Here is a 23,036-nt window from a genome sequence, read left to right as displayed (position 1 = left end):
ACTTTATTTACTGATTTATTTTCGATCTGTGGAGACATATGACGTTGTTTGAATAGCAATTATGCTCCCTGTGTGCATTTTCCGTCAAGTTGTACGTACTCAATCTGAGGAAAATACAGCCACTCGATTTAACTGTTAATTACAGAAATTAAACTTACAGAAGTGAGCTTTGTTCAGGATTCCCTGAAACGAACATAATCTTTCAAAAAGACAAAGATTCAAAATCGAGGAGGTGTCGTATGGCGAATAAAAGCTAGCATTAAATGTGCATTACACAACTGCGCGGAAGAACAATTTGACCACATTACTCCCACTATCAGCAATGCTGTAATTGGAAAGCGGGCGGCTGGGGTGCGCCAAACTCTGCTCCCTCGACGCAGAACACTGCGACGCCGGCGCCGCCCGCCTAATGAAGGCGGCGGGGACAGCCTCCCGTCTGCGTAGTGTCACAACACTATCTTAACTTCTGAGTTATTTACTCGTCCAAAGTTCTAAACTCGGGGAGCGCCGGCAGCGGGCTCCGCTCCTTTGCGCGGAGTCCGTGTAGGCCCGCAACGGACGAAAAAGCAAACGAACAAGCCAGGAGGCGGCGCTCAGCGGACAGCCTCCCAGCCAATGGGCAGGTAACGTTACCTTCCTTCCTTTACAAACCGGAGTGCGCGGATGGTGTCTGGATGTTCTCTGTCCGGCCTCCTTCCCCGTACTTTTTAGAATTTACTTTCTGTCGACATTGGAGGGCGATGTAACCAGAAAAGGACCGAAAACTGCGTTGGAGAATGATGAAGAAAATACACTGCTCCGCAAAACGTAAGGACGAGGTAGATAAAGTCACATAATATATAAAGAACTCTGTGGAAATAAATGAAAGTGGGTGAGAAAGATCCCAAAGGTCTTCCAAACGCGCACGGAAAGCTGGCGTGAGGTCAGTGTCACTATAGCGTCAAATCGGACTGGCCCGCAATACGAGACAGTTGAACGGGAGCCGGCCGGTGTGGTTGAGCGGTTCTAGGCGCTTCAGTCTGGAACCGCGCGACCGCTACGGTCGCAGGTTCGAATCCTGCCTCGGCCATGGATGTGTGTGATGTCCTTAGGTTAGTTAGGTTTAAGTAGTTCTAAGTTCTAGGGGACTGATGACCTCTGATGTTAAGTCCCATAGTGCTGAGAGCCATTTGAACCATTTGAAAAGTTGAACGGGAAAAGACAGTGTGTATCCATCATAGAGCTGTTACGGTACACTGTGGTGTTGTTCTTCATTGCAACACGGCCCAGAGATAACATGTGGATGACTACATATGGGGAAGAATCATCGGGAATCTCGAAGAAGAACGAAAGGTGACGACTGTAGCCCAGGAGTTTGGTACCGCTCACAGTATTGTTTCACGTCCAAGGGTTTCATTCCGAGCCACAGCCACTGCTGCCCGAAGGAAAAGAAGTGGTCGACCACGGTCAGGTACAACAACAGATGACTGCTACATTGTGCAACAGGCAAGAAGCGACACACATCCATCAGGAGGTGCAATTGCAACCACATTCAACAGCGCTCCACAGCGGCTTAGTGGGGGTAGTCTCTCTGCCCGCTGTGTTCCGTTACACATCAGCGGCACCGTGTTTGATTGGTGCCAAGGGCATAGTGACTGCATAGCGAGCAGCAGGTCGCGTGCTCTTCTCGGATGAGGGCAGCTTCAGTCTGAGTAGCGATTCTGGACGTACCCTCATATGGCCAGAGACGGGAACACGCAATGCTCCCAACGACGTTGTTTAAATTGGCAGTTTTGGTGGTCCAGATGTTATTGTGTGGGGACGAATAATGTTGCATAGGGGTACTGACCCGCAAATCTTTGAATATGGTACAGTAACCGATCATCGTTATTGTGACACTGTACTCCTAAGCGTATTTTCAGGAGGGCATTTGGTTCTGACATAATTTTTACGGACGACAATGCGCGACCGTATCGCACTGAACAGCGCCAGTGGAGGAGCTCTTTGAACTAGAGGATATTGGGCGAATGAACTGGCTTGCCCCTTCCCCCGACTTAAATCCCATCCAGCACCTGTGGGGTCCGTCGTCCACACGCACTAGTGACTATCTAGTAGTTGTCAACCGCGCTGGTGGACGAATGGAACACTCTACCACAAGAATTCCCTACCAGCCTCGTGGCCAGCATGGGAGCATGTTGCAGAGCATGTATTACCGTCAGTGGTGATCACACATCCAATTAAGAATAATGTCCCATAGTTTGTAATGTTCAGGAGACAATCATAAATATCGGTGACCTCATTGTAATTTTTGTCTTTGAGTAAAAGTATCATTTCTGTTCATCTCATTGCGTATTTCTTTGTCACCATCTGTACTTACTCTAGACGAAAATGACGCTGCAAGATTGTAACTGAACTGCAACTTTTGAAACGCAGTACGCCTTAGCTCTATTACCTCCAAATTATCTCCGTCTCTACTCGAGGCACAATGGGTAATTAGCGAGCACCAGAAAGACCTCTAACGCCATGTTCCCATCTTTATTCGTATAGAAAAGAATCTTTTTGAAACGCTCTGTAATGTGCCTCTATCTCAGCTAACTATTTAAGTTTCCCAGCTATTGAAGATAACTGCATGGAACTGAGAACGGGAGAAGGAAGTACTGAAGAAAATAAGACTAGGTTTTAACGTTCAGTGTGCGACGACGTTATTAGAATCGAAACACAGGCACGGTAATTTGAAATCCCAAAAATGAGAATAATACTTCACGTAAGAAAGATGTCACACAATCTTCCTTATAAATTAATACACTTATGTTCAGGAAAAACAGAACACTTCGAACGACTAGATATAGGAAGTTCATATTCACAGGACATGTACCTTAGTATGTTCTGAAGAAGTGATTAGCGTTTCAGTCACCTCATTTCAGCATGTGACCTGTTGCGTAGTAGGCACAAGATCCGCCTTGAGCCCTGATAACTTGTACCATGAATGATGGCATAGATGTGTATAAGGCCCGAATGGTATAGCCATCTATGTTGTATTCACCTGCTTCCAAAGTTCATTGCGGTGGTTGGCATTGGGTCACAGTGCTGCACCCGACGTTTCACCATATTCCACACATTTTCGATTGGCGGCAAGTCTGGTGATCTGGCGGGCCAGAGCAAAAAACTGACATCCTGTGACACCAAGAAGGCACGTCTTCGAGCTGCAACATCTGGTCGTGCATTGTCTTGCTGAATAATGGCGTCTAGGGTGTTGTGCAGAAGGGCTATGGCTACAGGTCGCAGGATATCGTTCACGTAGGCCACACTAGTCACAGTGGCCTGGACACCCACCAACTGTGATTTGTGGCTGTACCCAATAGCACGCCTCACCATAAGGCCTTGAGCTGGCGCTATATGTTTTGTGCGAATGCAGTCACTCTGATGCCGCTCCCCCTGTATGCGGCGAACCAAAATGTGGCCATCATTTTGAAACAAGCGAACCTGGATTCGTGGAAAACACTATCTGATGCCATTCCTGTTCCCAGTAACGTTGTTCCACACGCCATTGCCGCCTAGCATGTTTCTACACATTCGTCAAATGTAGGTGGAGAAGTTGTCAACGCGTACGTAACCCATGTCGTAATAAATGGCCACGGACTGTCATCGCTGATAGCGTACGATGTGTTACACTGTTCCTGTTGCGCCATACCCGAAGAGGACGCATGTCTGTCCTGCAATGCCTTTCGGATGAGGTGTCGATCTTCTCAGGGGCTGATCTGGGTGGTGCGAACTGACTCCTCTCGTCGTGTTCTACGGCCTTCCTTGAACCATACTGCACACATCCATTGCACTGCCGTAACACTTCGTCCCACACGAGTAGCAATTTTCCGGATGGATGCACCACATTCTCTCATGCCAATAATGCGCCCTCTTTCAAACTCACTGATTTGACAGCACGGTTGGCGCGTACCTCTGCGAGGTATCCAGCACGTCTCCTCAAGTCACACTAATCCATTACCTTTAGTTTATAGCGACAACGAAAGCCGCAGGCACATTTTATCTGTAGGTGGACTTGCGCGCGCGATATCGATGATCACCTTGAACCCGCGGGACGAAATGGTTCATATGCTAATCATTTCTGCTGAACATATTAATGTACATGTCCTGTGAATATGAACGTCCTATCCCCAGTCGTTCAAGGTGTTCTGTTTTTTTCTGAACATAAGTGTACTAGGCCGAATATAAAAGGAATGTTTTAGGTTCAAATCATAAGATTTGTGACTTTTTCGTATATGCTGCAAATTAATATGAAATTTTTATAATAATGATGTTGTAGAAGTTTACATGGGGCAGTAGTTCCCAAACTGTCTGGACAGAAAAATGATTACTGGAGGAGTACACACACCATGTATATTCATGAAAGCGCGCGCCAACGATGGCCGCTATGAAGACCACTGACAGCCATTAAATACAACCAAAAATTGGTGAAAAGTACAAATAACGCTGTTCCTTTCTTTTTCTATTGTTCGTACTTTCGATAAGAATTGTTTTTAGCACAGTTGTGTTTTTTGGGTTGGAGTCGACTAGATGAGTTTGTCCGCGAAGTATAGTCATCTGATTGGTAACAAAGCTGAATGTCCGCAGAAGTTGTGTACATCATATTGTAATATTAAATCTGGGTACTGAAATTCTATGTTGAAAAAGAGTAGTGATTATTAGATGATCACTAAGTACGTCTCTAACGCGTTTTGAGATATATTTAATCATTTGAGCCCCACTGGCTTCCAGCTGAAACCACAATTTTACTTTTTTGTTCTTTTTTAAGTACCAGTGCCTTTCGCGTGAAACAACTGATGGTGCTGCAAGACAGAGACTTCTAGACGTATTACCGCGTTTGGCCTCCCGTGGCCGTTGTCGGAAACACGCGTCGACGTTACAATAAGCAAGCACAGTGGTGATCAAGGAAAACGCATTGTATTGTTGCGCATATACTATCAAGTGGTTCAGCACGTCCTTGTGAAGTGTTACTATAAAAACTCAACGATAAGCCAAACGAAGCGCCTTCACTCCCAGGTGCTATAATGTGGTAGTCGGCTAAAATACTTAGGTACGTGTGTGAATATAGTGCATTGTAGCAATCACTCATAGCATTCGAAGCAGCTCTCGGCGCGGAGACTATGCCATGCAATTGCAGGAAATTCCGACAAATTTTATAGTGGACACACTGTGGAGAGCATTAACAATGAAAGGAAATATACAGGATGGTCCATTGATCGTGACCTGGCCAAATATCTCACGAAATAAGCGTCAAACTACAAAGAACGAAACTCGTCCAGCTTGAAGGGGGAAACCAGATGGCGGTGTGGTTGGCCCGCTAGATGGCGCTGCCATAGGTCAAACGAATATCAACTGCGATTTTTTAAATAGGAACCCCCATTTTTATTACATATTAGTGTAGTACGTAAAGAAATATTAATGTTTTAGTTGGACCACTTCTTTCGCTTTGTGATAGATGGCGCTGTAATAGTCAAACATATGGCTCACAGTTTTAGACGAACAGTTGGTAAAAGGTAGGTTTTTTAAATTAAAATACAGAACGTAGGTACGTTTGAACATTTTATTTCGGTTGTTCCAATGTGATACATATACCTTTGTGAACTTATCATTTCTGAGAGCGCATGCTGTTAAACTTGATTACCTATAAATACCACATTAATGCAATAAATGCTCAAAATGATGTCCGTCAACCTCAATGCATTTGGCAATACGTGTAACGACGTTCCTCTCAACAGCGAGTAGTTCGCCTTCCGTAATATTCGCACATGCATTGACAATGCGCTGACGCATGTTGTCAGGCGTTTTCGGTGGATCACGATAGCAAATATCCCTCAACTTTCCCCGCAGAAAGGAATCCGGGGACGTCAGATCCGGCGAACGTGCGGGCCATTGTATGGGTGCTTCGACGACCAATTCACCTGTCGTTAAATATGCTATTCAATACCGCTTCAACCGCACGCGAGCTATGTGCCGGACATCCATCATGTTGGAAGTACATCGCCATTCTCTCATGAAGTGAAACATCTTGTAGCAACATCGGTAGAACATTACGTAGGAAATCAGCATACATTGCACAATTTAAATTGCCATCGATAAAATGGGGGCCAATTATCATTCCTCCCATAATGCCGCGGGCCACGGTGGCCGAGCGGTTCTAGGCGCTTCAGTCCGGAACCGCGTGATTGCTACGGTCGCAGGTTCGAATCCTGCCTCGGGCATGGATGTGTGTGACGTCCTTGGGTTAGTTAGGTTTAAGTAGTTTAAGTTCTAGGGGATGATGACATCAGATGTTAAGTCCCACAGTCCTCAGAGCCATTTGAACCATTTCAACTAAATACCTAGTTACTACAATTACGAACAACTTAAATTGGAAGGAACAAACAGAAAATGTTGTGGGGAAGGCTAATCAAAGACAGCGTTTTATTGGCAGGACACTTGGAAAATGTAACAGACCTACTAAGGAGATTGCCTATACTACGCTTGTCCCTCCTCTTTTAGAATACTGCTGTGCGGTGTGGGATCCTTACCAGATAGGACTGACGGAGTACATCGAAATAGTTCAAAGAAAGGTAACACGTTTTGTATTATCGCGAAATATGGGAGAGAGTGTCACAGAAATGATACAGGATTTGGGCTGGAAATCGTTAAAAGAAAGGCGTTTTTCGTTGCGACGGAATCTTCTCACGAAATTCCAATCACCAACTTTCTCCTCCGAGTGCGAAAATATTTTGTTGACACCGATCTACATAGGGAGGAACGATCACCACGAAAAAATAAGGGAAATCAGAGCTCGTACGGAAAGATTTAGGTGTTCATTCTTTCCGCGCGCTATACAAGAATGGAATAATAGGGAATTGGGGAGTTGGTTCGATGAACTCTCTGCCAGGCACTTAAATGTGATTTGCAGAGTATCCATGTAGATGTAGACAGATCTTCATAATTTGGTTACACAGACACTTTCAGCTAAGTCGTGATGAACTGGCCATTCTGGGCTTCAACGTGCTCTCGATATCGATTTGAAGCTGGTTTGGATCGGCCACACACATCTGAGCTACGCAGTAAATATCTCTACATTTAACAATTCGTACTGCAGTTATTTCGGTTCACTGGTTCCTCGTTGGATATGTGTTAATAAACCTTCCGTCAGACCTGAGACATACTCTGCAAATAGTTTCTGTCTGACTGTCCCAAAATCATAGAAGCACATTTTCTGGATATCAGAAGATTTCAGTCATGATTCCAGATACCCAGCACCTAACGGCAGTCTGAGGATACCTACTGAAAATTCTCGGATTAACGTGCTGTCAAAATTTCACTGACTTTCAGTCACAATCTTGTGTCTACTGTTGTACATGAAATTCACATTAACTCAAAGTGACATAAATTATTGGCGTCAAACTCTCTATACATGCCGTGTATTCTGTTGAAATTCCAATGCATCTACTGTGCACCGTGCTTCAGTCACTAGATCTACCCTTTCCACTTGAGAGCGAGAGCCAGTCGGCCCAGAAGTGTTTCCCTGAATCCATCCGCTCACTAAGCCAAAGTTTAAACTTATCGCCTTTGTTGCTGCACAGCAAATGACCAAATCTGATTTTAAGTCCACCTCTCGGTAACTGTACTACACAATAGATCGTCTTGCTCTCCCAGCATAAACCAATAACAGTATTTTCAGTAGCGTTAGCTAGGTAAATGTTGTGAGAGAACGAGAACACTAAAAACGTTAGTGAGATGGAAATCAGTGGAGCCACATAAATGATTGTGATACCTCGTTAGAAAGGTGTTGCACCCAAGCAGTCACTTCCATCTCGCCGGATCAGTGAAAAAGCACATGGCTGACAGAGTGAGAGCCACTGCGAACATCATGATACGATTGCTTGGTAGGTCTTCACGTGATCCACAAAATATATTTGCATCGTCTCCCAGTTACGGATAGTATAGTACTGACTATACAAACCCCAAGACGAATCACATAGCTCTTCTTTGCATTTTCCGGAGCTTCTACGTCAGTGTTATGTTGAACGTTGGTTACGCCACAGTCTGCAACGACAGTACTATATTTTTATAATCTACCTTCTTTCAGGGTGAACTAAAATCCATTAATAACACTTCTCTAATGAACGCAATACGTGTCAGCCGTCTCCAAAACTATATATCTGTGGTAATTCCCTCTCTTGTACAGATTCTCGTGTATCTGACAGCTGTCACTGCTCGGCGATGATGCAAATTGATTTATATCGAATCATTTCACCTATTTTTTGCATTACGTTGTACGCATTTGGTCATATTAAAGGTCAGCTGACTGATGGTGCACCAAGCGTTTATTATCTGCAGATATTCCTACATGTCTGAATAATATTATAAAGATGTGACCTTCCACATAAGTCGTCTACCAACAGCCTCAATGGGCTTCAAGCCTTACCCTCGTAGGTTATTTCTACACAGAGCGAATAATAAGTCGTTCATACACCTGAGGCGCACGTTCTATATCATTTCTGACAATGTGCTCAGTACAAGTGCCTTATTATACTGGATCAGTATGAAACTAGCGAAGGGCTGCAGTGGATAGCACGCACGACTGGATTCTGGGAGGGAGGTACTGCAGACTCGCTTTCGGCCCCAAAGGTCTTCCATGGTTGTGCAGAGTCGATCAAACCTGAATGGTTTTCCTTTAAAAAAATCGTAGCCGATTTTTTGTCCGATAGGAACACATGCTCTTTCTGCCACGTCGGCGGGACGTTCAGCTATCATCTTCTGCATTGTACATCTACATCTACTCGATACTCCGCAATCCACCTTCCGGCACGTGGCGGAAGGTACCCCGTACCACAACTAGTCATTTCCTTTCCTGTTCCACTCACAAACAGAACAAGGGACAAACGAATGTCTATACGCCTTTGCGTGTGCCCCAATTTTTCGTGCCTTATCTTCCTGATGCTTACAAGCAGTGTGTGTTGGAGGCAACAGAATCGTGTGCACTCAGCTTCAAGTGATGTTTCTTTAAATTTTCTCAGTAGTTTTCCTTGAACAGAACGTCGCCTTCTCTCCAGGGATTCCTATTTGACTTCCCGAAGCATCTCCGTAACACATGCGTGTTGTTCGAACCTACACTATGTGATCAAAAGTATCCGAACACCTGGCTGAAAATGACTTAAAAGTTCGCGGCGCCCTCCATCGGTAATGCTGGAATTCAATATGGTGTTGACCCACCCTTAGCCTTGATGACAGTTTCCACTCTCGCAGGCATACGTTCAGTCAGGTGCTGGAAGGTTTCTTGGGGAATGGCAGCTCATTCCTTACGGAGTGCTGCACGGAAGAGAGGTATCGATGTCGGTCGGTGAGGCCTGGCACGAAGTCGGCATTCCCAAACATCCCAAAGGTGTTCTGTAGGATTGAGGTCAGGACTCTGTGCAGGCCAGTCCATTACAGGGATGTTACTGTCGTGTAACCACTCCGCCACAGGTCGTGCATTACGAACAGGTGCTCGATCTTGTTGAAAGATGCAATCGCCATCCCCGAATAGCTCTTCAACAGTGGGAAGCAAGAATGTGCTTAAAACATCAATGTAGGCCTGTGCTGTGATAGTGCCACGCAAAACAACAAAGGGGTGCAAGTCGCTCCATGAAAAACACGACCACACCATAACACCACCGCCTCCGAATTTTACTGTTGGCACTACACGCGCTGGTACATGACGTTCACCGGGCATTCGCCATACCCACACCCTGCCATCGGTTCGCCACAATGTGTACCGTGATTCGTCACTCTTTGCCATCGGATCGCCACAATGTGTACAGTGATTCGTCACTCTACCCAACGTTTTTTCCAGTGTTCAATCATCCAATGTTTACGCTCTTTAAACCAAGTGAGGTGTCGTTTGGCATACCGGCGTGATGTGTGGCTTATGAGCAGCCGCTCGACCATGAAATCCAAGTTTTCTCACCTCCCGCCTAACTGTCATAGTACTTGCAGTGGATCCTGATGCATCTTGGAATTCCTGTGTGATGGTCTGAATAGATATCTACCTATTACACATTACGACCCTCTTCAATTATCGGCGGTCTCTGTCAGTCAACAGACGAGGTGGGCCTGTACGCTTTTGTGCTGTACGTGTCCCTTCACGTTTCCACATCATTATCACATCGGAAACAGTGGACCTAGGGATGTTTAGGAGTGTGGAAATCTCGCGTACAGGCGTATGACACAAGTGACACCCAAGCAACTGACCACGTTCGAAGTCCATGAGTTCCGCGGAGCGCCCCATTCTGCTCTCTCACGAGATCTAATGACCACTGAGGTCGCTGATATGGAATACCTGGCGGTAGGTGGCAGCACAATGCACCTAATATGAGAAACGAATATCTTGGGGGGGGGGGGGGTGTCCGGATACTTTTGATCACGTAGTGTACCAGTAAAGAGTCTAGCAGCTCGCCTCTGAATTGCTTCGATGTCTTCCTTTACTCCGACCTGGTACGGATCCCAAACACTCGAGCAGTACTCAAGAACAGGTCGCACTAGCGTCCTAAACGCCATCGCCTTTGCAAATCAACCACGCTTTCCTAGAATTCTCCCAATAAACCGAAGTCGACCATTCGCCTGTTCTACCACAATCCTCATATGCTCGTTCCATTTCATATCGCTTTGCGACGTCATGTCCAGATATTTAAAAGACATGACTGTGTTAAGCAGGACACTAATAATGCTGTATCCGAACGTTATGGGTTTGTTTATCTTACTCACCCGCATTAACTTACATTTTCCTGCATTTAGAGCTAGATGCCATTCACCACACCAACAGGAAATTTTATCTAAGTCATCTTGTATCCTCCTATAGTCACTCCACATCGACACCTTACCGTACACTACATCATCAGCAAACAACGGCAGACTGCTGTCCACCCTGTCCGCCAAATCAATGTATACAGAGAATAATAGCGGCCCTATCACACTTCCGCGGGGCACCTTTGTCTCTGATGAACACTCGCCGTAGAGGACAACATACTGCGTTCTACAATTTAAGAAGTCTTCGAGCCACTCACGTATCTTTGAACCTATTCCAAATGCTAGTAACTTAAACAGCCCGCAACGGGGCACCGCGGCTACAGCTTTCCGGAAATCTAGAAATATGGAATTTGCCTGTTGGTCTTCACCCATAGTTAGCAGCATTTCATGTGAGAAAATGGCACGCTGAGTTTCGCATTAGCGATGCTTGCTAAAACCATGCTGGTTCTTGGACATAAGCTTCTCTGCCACAAGAAAATGTATTATATTCGAACTGGGAGTATGTTCAAGGATTCTGCAGCAAACCGATGTTTAGGATATCGGTCTGTAGTTTTGCGAGTACGTTTTTTGCCCTTTTTATACGCAGGAGTCACCTGCGCTTTTTTCCAGTCACTTGGGACTTTGAGCTGGGCTACAGATTAACGATAAATGCAAGCTAAGTAATAGACCAGTGCCATAGAGTACTCTTTGAAAAACCGAATTGGAATTTCATCGGGACCTTGTGAATTATTTATTTTCAACTCCTTTAGTTGTATCTCTATTACAGATATGCTTATTACTATGTCGTCCAAACGGGAGGCATTTCGTTGGTCAAAGGACGGCACGTTTGTACTATTCTCCTTGCGTGAACGATTTCGTGAACGTCACATTAAAAAAAAAATGGTTCAAATGGCTCTGAGCACTATGGGACTCAATTGCTGTGGTCATAAGTCCCCTAGAACTTAGAACTACTTAAACCTAACCAACCTAAGGACATCATACACATCCATGCCCGAGGCAGGATTCGAACCTGCGACCGTAGCGGTCGTGCGGTTCCAGACTGTAGCGCCTTTAACCACTCGGCCTATCCGGCCGGCGTCACATTTAAAACTTCGGCTTTCGTTTTCAACTGCCACACCAGACTGACCAACAAGTGAATCGATGGAAGCCTTGGACCCACTCAGCGATTTTACATAGCACCAGTATTTTCTCTGGTTCTCTATCAGGTCTTTTGGTTCGCGAATAATTCTTTTCATAAACGCACGAATCTGTACTAACCTTTGCTAGTCGTTATTTCCGCGTTCTCTTTTGAAACGAGAGTGCAACAGCATCTGCTTTTTCAGCATTTTCCGGATATTGTTACTTAACCATGGTGGGTCTTCTCCATCCTTGATCTACTTACTAGGCACATAATTCTCCAGACGACGATTTACAGTCTACTTAAACTTTGGCTATAATTCCTCTACGTCCATCTTACTGGAAGTAAGTGATGTCAGTTCACTGTTTAAGTGAGATGCTAAGAACTGTTTGTCTGCTCTTTGTACCAAAAACACTCTCCTAGCCTTCTTCACTGATTTATTAACTTTCGTAACCGTAGTTGCTACAGTGACATCATGATTGCTAATCCCCGTTTTCCTACGACGTTTAACCGAGCGAGGTGGCGCAGTGGTAAGACACTGGACTCGCATTCGGGAGGACGACGGTTCAATCCCGCGTCCGGCCATCCTGATTTGGGTTTTCCGTGATTTCCCTAAATCACTCCAGGCAAATGCCGGGATGGTTCCTCTGAAAGGGCACGGCCGACTTCCTTCCCCATCCTTCCCTACTCCGATGAGACCGATGACCACGCTGTCTGGTCTCCTTCCCCAAACCAACCAACCAACCAACCAACCTACGACGTTACCCTAAACGTCCGGCCTATTTGTAGCTACAAGGTCTGAGATATTTCCATTGCGTTTGGGCTGCCGAACTAGCTGCTCAAGAAAGTTTTTGGAACACGTGTTCAGAAGTACTTCGCAAAGAATCCAAGACATCCCAGTCTATATTCATCATCCCTTGAAGCATGTGAACACGATTTTCTTCATGGGATTTGTTGCAGTACTGTTTGAATCATTGTCATTTTTGTCATGTCTACATTTGCAGCCTGTATAGTTAAAACAGTAAGTCCAGTTGTTTCGTGTTGTTGCGGTCTTCGGTCCGAAGACTGGCTTGATGCCGCTCTCCACACTAGTGTATCCATTTCATCTCTGCGTGCCTACTGTAACCTTGAACTTGTTTCCTAATGTCAAACCTTTGTTCCCCTCTATAATGTTTACCTCCTACACTTACCTCTGTTACCAAATTAACGATCCTTTCATGTTTCAGAATGTAACTTATCAAAGAATCCCTTCGTTTAATCAGTTGAAGTCATTAATTTCTTTCCCCCGCGACTCTGTTCAGTATCCCTTTTATTAATGGTCTAATCTACCCATCTAACTTTCAGCATCCTTCTGTGGCACCAGATTTAAAAAAAAATCTATTCTATTCTTGTGTGAATCACGTTTCCCACGTGACCCACGTTTCACTTCCGCACTAGGCTATGCTCCTGACAAATACGTACAGAAAAAGACTTAATAACACTTAAATTTATATTCTGTGTTTGATGTGGTGGTCTTCAGTTCGAAGACTGGTTTGAGGCAGCTCTCCATGCTACTCTACCCTGTGCGAGCCTCTTGATCTCCGAATAACTACTGCAACCTACATGCATCTGAATCTGCTTACTGTATTCATCTGTTGGTCTCCATTACCACCCCCCACCTCACTTCCCACGAGTAATAGAGTGGTGATCCCTTGATGTCTCAGAATGTGTCCCATCAACCGATCCCGTCTTTTCGTGAAGTTGCGCCACAAATTTGTCTCCTCATTTGATCGACCCATCCAATCTTCAACATTCTTCAGTCGCACTACATTTCGAAAGGTTCTGTTCTCTTTTTATCTAAACCGTTTATCAGCCATGTTTCACTCCATACATTGTGACAGTCCATACAAATACCTCCAGGAAAGATTTCCTAACACTTGAATCTGTACTGGATGTTAATGTATTTCTCTTCTTCAGAAATTCTTTCCTTGAAATCGCCAGTCTGTATTTTATATCCTCTCTTCTTCGGCCATCATCAGTTATTTTGCTGCCCAAAGAGCAAAAATCTACTACTACCTTAATTATCTAGTTTCCTAATCTCATTCCGTTAGCTTCCCCTGAATTAATTAGACTACATTCTATTAAACTTGTTTTGCTTTTATTGACGTTCATTTTATATTTTTCTTTCAAGACACTGTCCGTTCCGTTCAACTATTCTTCCAAGTCCTTTGCTGTCTATGGCAGAATTACAATGGCATCGGCAAACCTTGAAGTTTTTATTTCTTCTCCGTGAACTTTAATTCATATTCCAAATTTTTCTTTGGCTTCTTTCACTGCTTGTTCAACGTACAGATTGAATATCAACCATGTCTCACTACCTCCTTAACAAATGCTTGTGTTTCATATCCCTCGACTCTTATAACTGCCGTCTGCCGTCTGTAAATAACCTTTCGTTCCATGTATTTTACCCTTGCTACCTTCAGAATTTCAAATAGAGAATTCTATTCAACACTGTCAAAAGCTTTCTCTAAGTCTGCAAATGCTACAGAAGTATGTTCGTCTTTCCTTTCTAAGGTAAGTCGTAGGGTCAGTACTGCGTCGCATATTCTTTCATTTCTCCAGAATCCAAACTGATCTACCGCGACGTCGGCTTCCACCACTTTTTTCCATTCTTCTGTAAGAATTTGTGTTAGTATTTTGCAACCATGACGTCTGTCAGCAACTGCATTCTTTGGAGTTGGAATTAAGACACTGTTCTTGAAGTCTCAGAGTATTTTGCCTGTCTCATACATTTCGCACACCAGATGGAAGAGTTTTCTCATGGCTGATTCTCTCCAGGTAGTTCTGACGGAATATCGTCTATCCCCAGGGTCTTGTTTCGATTTACATCTTTCAGAGCTCTGTCAAATTCTTCTCACAGTGTCGTATCTCCCATCTCATCTTCATCTACTTCCTCTTCCACTTCTATAATATTGTGCTCAAGTACATCTCCCTTGTATAGACCCTCTACACACTTCATTCATCTCTCTGCTTTCTGTCCTTTGCTTAAGACTGGTTTTCCATCTGAGCTCTTGATATTTGTCGAGGTGGTTCTCTTTTCTCCGATGCTATCTTTAATTTTCCTGTAGGTGGCGTCTGTCTTTTCTCTAGTGATATATGCTTCTAAATCCTTACGTTTGTCCTCTAGCCATTCGTGCTTACCTATTTTGCACTTTCTGTCATTCTCATTTTTTAAAAGTTTGCATTCCCTTTCGCCTGCATCATTTGCTGCATCTTTAAATTTTCTCCTTTCATCATTTAAATTTAATATCTCTTGTGTGATCCAAGTATTTCTACTAGGCCTTGTCTTTTTACCTAATTGATCACCTGTTGCCTTCACTATTTCAACTCGTGAAGCCACCCATTCATCTTCTACTGTATTCCGTTCCCCTGTTGTACTCAGGTACTGCCTACTGCCCCTTCTGAAACTGTCAACAACCTCTAGCTCTTGGATCTTATCCAGGTCCCATCTCCTTAATTTCCTAAGTTTTTCCAATTTCTTCAGTTATAATCCACACCTCATAACCAATAAATTGTGGACAGAGTCCACATCTGCCTCTGGAAATGTATTACAATTTAAAATCTGGTTACTAAATCTCTGTCTAACCATTATATAATTCCCAAGCTCATATTCACCTACTATTCTTTCTTCTCTTCCTTTTCCTACTACCGAATTCCAGTTCCCGATGACAAATTTTTGTCTCCTTTAACTACATGAATAATTTCTTATATTTTATCGTACATTTCTTCGATCTCTTCATTGTCTGCGGAGCTAGTTGGCATATAAAATTGTACTACTGTGTAGGCGTGGGCTTCCCTCTATCTTCACTACGATAAAGCGTTCACTATGCTGTTCATAGTAGTTTACCCGCATTCCTATTTTCTTATTCACTATTAAACCGATTCCTGCATGACTGCTATTTGACTTCGTATTTAAAACTCTGTATTCATCTGACCAGTGGTCCTGTTCCTACTGCCACTGAACTTCACTAATTCCCACTATAACTACATTCAACCTATTTATTTCCCTTTTTTTAAATATGTAACCTACATACCTGATCAAGGGTTCTAATATTCCACTCTCTGATACGTAGAATGCCAGTTTTGTTTCTTCTGATGGGAGCAGTCCTCACCAGAAGATTCGTATGGGGGAATATTTTACCTCCGGGATATTTTAACTCCCCCCCCCCATGAACCCTGGATATTGTCGTCGGTGTGATGGCTTGCGTGCCTCAGCGTTACAGGTAACCGTACCGTAGGTGCAAGCACAACGGGGTGGTATGTGTTGAGAGGCCAGACAAACATGTGCTTACTGAAGAGAGGTAACAGCCTTTTCTGTAGTTGCAGGGGCAATAGTCTTGATGGTTAACTGATCTGGCATTGTAACATCAACCAAACTGGCAGTGCTGTGCTGGTACTAAGAACAGCTGAAAGCAAGGGGAAACTATAGTCGTAATTTTTACCGATGACATGCAGCTCTACTGTATATCTTAATGATGATGGTGTATTCTACTGTATGGTTAAATTTATATTCTATGTTAACAAATTTCTCCTGTTCAGAAACGATTTTCTTAAAGTTGCCCGTCTGCGTTTTACACGCACTTTACTTTGTTCATCGTCTGTTATTTGTTGACCCAACAGCACAATTCATCTTCCACTTTTAGTGCCTCATTTAATAATCTAATTCCCTTGCCATTGCCTGATTTAATTCGAATACAGTCCGCTTGCAATAGTTTTTTTTTTTATTTTCGTTGATATTCGTCTTATAACCTCTTCCCAAGATACAACACTTTTAATTTCACTGAACTTCAACCAAGTCCTTTGCAGTCTCTGCGAGAATTGTAACGTCATTAGCAAACCTCGAAGTTTTTATTTCTTCTCCAAGAAATTTAGTTCCCCTTATAAATTTGTCTTTGGTTTCCTTTAATGCTTGCTCATTGTACGACATCGGGGACAGGTTACAAGTGTGTCTCACACCCTTCTCAACTACTGGTTCCCTTTCACGCCCTTCGGCTCTCAGAACTGTAGTCCGGTTTCTGTACTAGTTGTTCAAAATATTCAAATGTGTGGGAAATGTTATGGGACTTAACTGCTAAGGTCATCAGTCCATAAGCTTACACACTACTTAACCTAAATTGTCCTAAGGACAAACACACACACCCATGGCCGAGGGACGACTCGAACGTCCGCCTGGACCAGCCGTCTGTACAAGTTGTAGAGAACCTTTCGCTCCCTGTATTTTATCCGTGATACCTTCAGAATTTTGAAGAGTGTATTCCAGTAAACATTGTTACTAGCTTCATTTCGCGAAACCTAGCGAGGTGATAGAGTGGTTAGCGCACACAACTCTCATGCGGGAGGAGAGGGGATTCAAGCTCCCTACAAGAGACGCAAATCTTTGTCTTCAATGATTGCCGAAGACCGGTTAAGGTGAATGCCACAATAGTTCCTGTGCAAATGCCACAGTCGATTTCCTTCCCAATCCCTTTCCAATAGGAACTTGTGATATATAATTCACGACGACTGGACGTAAAATCCAAACCTGTGTCCCTTGACGCCTGGGCATAAGAACTGTTTCCACTTACCAAGTCAACAATCTGTCCGTTTACTGTCTCGTGTCCAGTCATACAATCAAGTACATCACGACCTTATGTCGTATTTGCTGATGAGCCTTCTGGGTTGTATGGCCGTGGTCGAAGAAACTCTTCGGTTGCTGACGTTTCGTCCAGAGCTGCACTCGACATCTTCGGAGATGTTCCAACGACGCTGAGTTTTGTCGATTAATGAGTCGAACGTTGGGGAGCGATGTTAATACTATGTAAAGTGGGCGTGGTTGAGTTTACACGTGATCGGCAGAGATAATCTTTTTCGGAGATAAAACTTAACCGTCGATTGTCACCTGTAAAAGATAAAACTTTATCAATCGGTTCTGCAGAGCCACTGTCCATAATCACCGAGTTTCACGTCTTCTCCTTTTCGCTTAAAATTGTAGCTTTGTTCATATATTTCGATGGCTTCTCTGTATAGCCGTGGATAATAGTTTGCCATAGTAGATAAAATTTTGATTTGCTGACTGAAGAGCATGCTCTGGTACATCTGATATCTCTGTTTTCCGTAGTCGACAAAGACTTTTACGTTCTTTCAGTCATAAACGTCTCTGGCAACTAAGAGAAATAGGAATATCAACTACAGCAGTCAGGAAATCATGGAGTGAATTTTTCCGAAACCAAACTTTTGTCTACTGTGACGCGCTATTATCCACTACATGGAGAAGCAATCGAAATATATAAGCATAGTGACCGTTTTCACAGAAAAGAAGAAGCCATGAAACTCAATGATATATGTACAGTGGCTCTGCGGAACCGAAAGGTAAGTTTTTATCTTTGACAAGAGACAATCGATAGACAAGTTTTATCTCTTACAAATATTAGCTCTGCTGATCATGTGTAAACTGCACCACACCCATTTTACATGGTATTTATGCCGCTCATCGACGTGCGGCTCATCAGTCGACAAGGACTCAGCGGCCCCAGGAGCACCTCTGAACATGTCTGGTGCAGCTCTGGACGAGACATCCGGAACAGAAAGTTTCTTCGACCACAGCCATATGACGCGGAAGACTCATCAGCAACTTGTGTCCAATGTCATAGGAATTCAGGTGCTCTTATCATGGAAACAACTATTGTTTCTGATACCCAAATATATACGACCACCTTTGTGGCATCATCAGTGGGTATTTTTATTCAGTCCATATTTTCAACAGAGATAAGCTCCGAAGGTGCTTCTTTACATTATTATGTAGGTTGTAGTAGTTAGTTTCGTGGTACGTATTCCCATCTGCATGTTCGTCTGCTGTAGGAAGATGCACATATACACTGTGCATGTTATTGATAAGCCGCAGTGGAAAACCACCATATATATAGGTGCAGCCGGAAAAAGTACGCCGCGGGATATAAATTATTTCCGGATATCCACGGGAAATAGTACTGTAATACTGTAAAGAAGGTTTTACAGAACCTAACATTCTAGAAAATAAGAACTCAACAGAAGTACATTCTGATTATTGTAAGAAGATCCTGATAGATGTTTGGACATTAAAAAACGATTGTTTTTATATGAGACGGACCTGTGTTTCCACAATTTAGCCTGCAACCGCGGGCGGTGGTAAGAGCTTCAGAACAATATTACTGTTATTTGTGTCCAATAGTTTTAAGCTAGCAAAATAATGTACTTGCAGCGAATTAGAAATTCTCACTGGAGCAATGAAGTAGGGGTGAAGCGGGGAGGCAAACGCGGTGCAGGGAGCGCGCAATATTTGTGTCGCGGCGGTGGCCTCGCGTAATGGTAATGAACTTGAATGTAAAAGGCGCGCGCAGGTAGCAGGTCAGGGACCGCGCCGCCCAGTCACGTGATCGCTGCCGCCTCGCGCCAATCGGAAGCGCTGCAACCATGCCTCCCGCACAAAGAAGGCCCTCGCCTGTTGGCGAGCCACGATACATATATATAGGTGCAGCCGGAAAAAGTACGCCGCGGGATATAAATTATTTCCGGATATCCACGGGAAATAGTCGTCTATTTCTCAACACCGAAATATGGGAGTCGTGAAATATTGCACTGCGGTGGCAGCGCTTTTCATTCGAACAAAGTTCTCAAAAATAAATGGGGATATTACTGTGTCATTTGAGAGTAATTGTATGTTCAATAGATTTTACGGAGCGTACGCCATAATTCCTGACAGATGCCGTACGTTTTCCTCCGCAAAGGAGGGTAATAACGGAAGTTTCGACCGCGGCGTAAGCGTAACGGTTTTATGACACGATCGGTGGAGTGCGGTGATGACTGCCGAGAAATGCAGTCAATGGAGTATTTTATAACTTAGTCTGATCCGTCTGTGGCAAATCATTTGTTGCCACATCACGTACACACTATGATTCCAGAGGCTATTTTCACTCTCCTGTGAAGGCCTCAAAACAATGACTCCATGTCGATATGTAATATCTGATGTCGATATGTAATATCTGATAAACGAAGTGTCCTGTTACCGTTTTTGGACACTCATGTGTCACTATACCCACCACATTATGAAAACGGAATCAACACCAACCCAGACCGTGGTGAAATTGCTATAATTTACAACAAAATTAGGTTGAGAATTTTCTGAAATGCAAGTACCCTAGATTTCTCGTAAAATGCCTGTCGACAGTAGAAAAAAGAAGTTTAGAGTTTTGTTCAGTGAAGGAGTTAGTTTATTTGACAGCAATCAGGCTCAAATAGACTTTTCTGTTGCTGCATATTATTTCATTACTTATTTTCTCAGCCTTGTTGACAATGGTTACGGCACACGCTGGAAAATATGAGCACGCTATTAATCGTTTGCTATGAATGTTTTTACAATTTCTGCGTGTTTTTAATTTGTAATTATAGCTCCTTTCCACATATCACTAATCTTTATAGTCACAACTTAATGTTAAACACACGTTAAAATTGCATCATAACTGTATTTAGCTAGTATCTTCTAAGACAAATCAAGTTGCAGATGACATACATTGGCCAGTAAAACTGAGTGGGTTTGTTAATAATAATGTTAATAATAATAATATTAATATTAACAGTAATAACAATACTATCAATGCCGTGTGACTGACAATAATTTACCCTTAGTCACACGCCTTTCCACATTCATTATATTTACAGCCACTAGCGGAACTATTGCAATAGGAATCCAAATGGTCTATATTGAAAGCATTATTACTACATTGGCACACACTGAAAGTAGAATAGTTCTCGGAAAGGAAAAAGGCAAAATACTATTCTTTAATGACAGGAAGCGATCCTTTTGTGTTGTAACAACAAACTGGCTGATCTTCAGGAAATTTTGCGTGTCGTCGTCAGTATTTAAAACGAAAATCAGTTTTTTCACTGCTGTTCCGTATTAAGAAATTCAGTGACACCAAATGATCTGAATCACAAGTATCTTGTATTAGAAACAGTCGTGCAGGATGCAGATTTTTGCGCCAGCGCGGTGGTAGGAATGTGTCATTAGCGCGCCAAGCGGCGTGTTGACGCGCGCAGTTGGTACCACAAGCGCCTACACCTGTGTTTACTACGACCACGTGCTCCCGTTGCGCTCGATCGGATGCGGCGTTTGACGAATACATGGAACAATTTTTTTAATTCTACAACTATTTCCTAAAGCAAATGCGTTTCTTAAGCATTTATGGGTGACTGCCGAAAATAGCCGCAAGTATCGAGCCGTAATGTTTTAGCTGCGTGGTGACACACGTACCGCGAGAGGCTTTTACTCGAAGTGAAGCAGTAATTTTCTCGAAAACAATTGAAATTCTTGCAGTACTCACCACTGCCAGTCGCGTTGCCTGTGTGTTCGAGGAAACACGCCTCGGTCAGGCACTGGAGCACGTGCTCCGTCCCTCGAAGATCAGAGAGCCTTCCTCGGGTATTGTTTTATTTGCTTTGACTAACGTCGTGTGATTCTTAGTGGACGCTTTCGGGCAAAAACTTATTATCACCGGGAAGGTAAATAATAGGAATGTGGTGTCGGCGCAGTGTGCAGGGAACGAGCCGGGAGATTCAGAAGCGCGTGGGAAGCAGCATGGCTGCTGGGGCGCTTTGTGCTACGAGGGCAGGACGCGGGACCGCGTGCTTGTGAGCCGGCGGCGCGCAACACACCACCTCGCTGGCGCACAGTTATAAACGCACTGATGGCACAGCCGGCCAGTCGCCTGCATAGTTGGAGGGACTGCCGCTGGGCGAGGGGAGGGGGCGCGTGGCGGGGTGGCGGCCGGTGGTGGGAGGGCCGCGGCCGCGGGTGGGGGCCGGCGGGCGGGTCGATTCGGCGCGCGCCGCAACCGGCACACGAGGAAAAACCTCACGCCGCCAAACATTTACAGCTGCCTATAAACGGAATTTTTAAGCTTTCGCATCATAAAGGAAACGGTCCCCTGGAGGGTGCACGGGAGCGATTAGGTACAGAGTCTGTGCCGTCTCTTCGAGGCCAACAGCAACAGTCACCCTCGGACGGAAGAGTCTGGTCAGGGACACCTCTATTGAAAACAGTGCCTGTTGCAGTCATAAATTCTTTTGTTGTTTCCGCTTCTCTCAATGGCCAAGAAAAATTATCGTTCACAAATATGCTTACTGTATCTAAGAAATGGGAATACAATAAACCAGTTCATAGTCTTTTCATAGATTTTACAGAAGCATATGATTCATTATTGCAGTCAAAATTGTACAGAATTCTTTTGGAACTTGGAATATCGAAGCAGTATGTTATAGTCTGTCTGTAAACTCAAGAGCGAGCAGCGCTTTTGGTGGGGGAAGTGGCCTTTCCCGAAAGAACGCTGCCTCCGGTCTACAGGGGCACCCACAATCCGTTGCCCGTTATCTGTCTAGCGGTGTAGATCGTCGTGCAGTGATATACGTCGTTTCTGTTCTTGGGATCTTAGTTGCCAGTGTCAGTGAGTTAACTTTGTATACTTACTGATGTACTTCGATATCTGGAAGTAATGGATAATCGTGTAGCATTGCAAGACAATGTGCAGAATACGAAGAAGAGGAGGTATTTGGGGAGTAACGAGCGTTGGATCGTCTCTAATGTCATTACAGCGTGTATTAAAGAGGCGACCCAAAAAGAACTGTTGACTAATATTACCAGTCCCAATCAAAGTGCTGCAGTTTATACAACCGTCAGCCTCACCTAATAGGACGCGTAAGTAAGGAATGGAAAAATAAGCCGCATGATTTACTGGAATCGCCACGAAGGAAAAGTAATAATTTTAGGTTCAAATGGCTCGGAGCACTACGGGACTCAACTGCTGTGGTCATAAGTCCCCTAGAACTTAGAACTACTTAAACCTAACTAACCTAAGGACAGCACACAACACCCAGCCATCACGAGGCAGAGAAAATCCCTGACCCCGCCGGGAATCGAACCCGGGAACCCGTGCGTGGGAAGCAAGAACGCTACCGCACGACCACGAGATGCGGGCAATAATTTTAGGAGGAAACCCATCGTTATAGACAGTTTCAAAGTAACGTACAACCTTTGATGCTTAAGGAACGCTAAATCTCTATCTCGGTCACT

At 44.1% G+C, this 23,036-nt stretch overlaps 1 protein-coding gene across 5 annotated transcripts in view; it reads right to left on the bottom strand.

The window, feature by feature from the left end:
* The window catches only part of LOC126248622 (protein O-linked-mannose beta-1,2-N-acetylglucosaminyltransferase 1-like), a 2,277,756-nt gene extending 2,256,118 nt beyond the window's left edge, over window positions 1-21,638 (bottom strand). For all 5 annotated transcript variants that reach the window (XM_049949790.1, XM_049949788.1, XM_049949787.1 and 2 more), the window contains exon 1: window positions 21,292-21,638. The gene's annotated coding sequence lies outside the window, so the exon portion shown is untranslated. The remainder of the gene's footprint in view (window positions 1-21,291) is intronic.
* Window positions 21,639-23,036: the final 1,398 nt, after the last annotated feature.

Source organism: Schistocerca nitens, chromosome 3 (assembly GCF_023898315.1).
Source record: "Schistocerca nitens isolate TAMUIC-IGC-003100 chromosome 3, iqSchNite1.1, whole genome shotgun sequence".
NCBI classification, from domain to species: domain Eukaryota; kingdom Metazoa; phylum Arthropoda; class Insecta; order Orthoptera; family Acrididae; genus Schistocerca; species Schistocerca nitens.
Note: the sequence above shows the minus strand (reverse complement) of the source record. Positions and strands in the feature narration are given on the sequence as shown.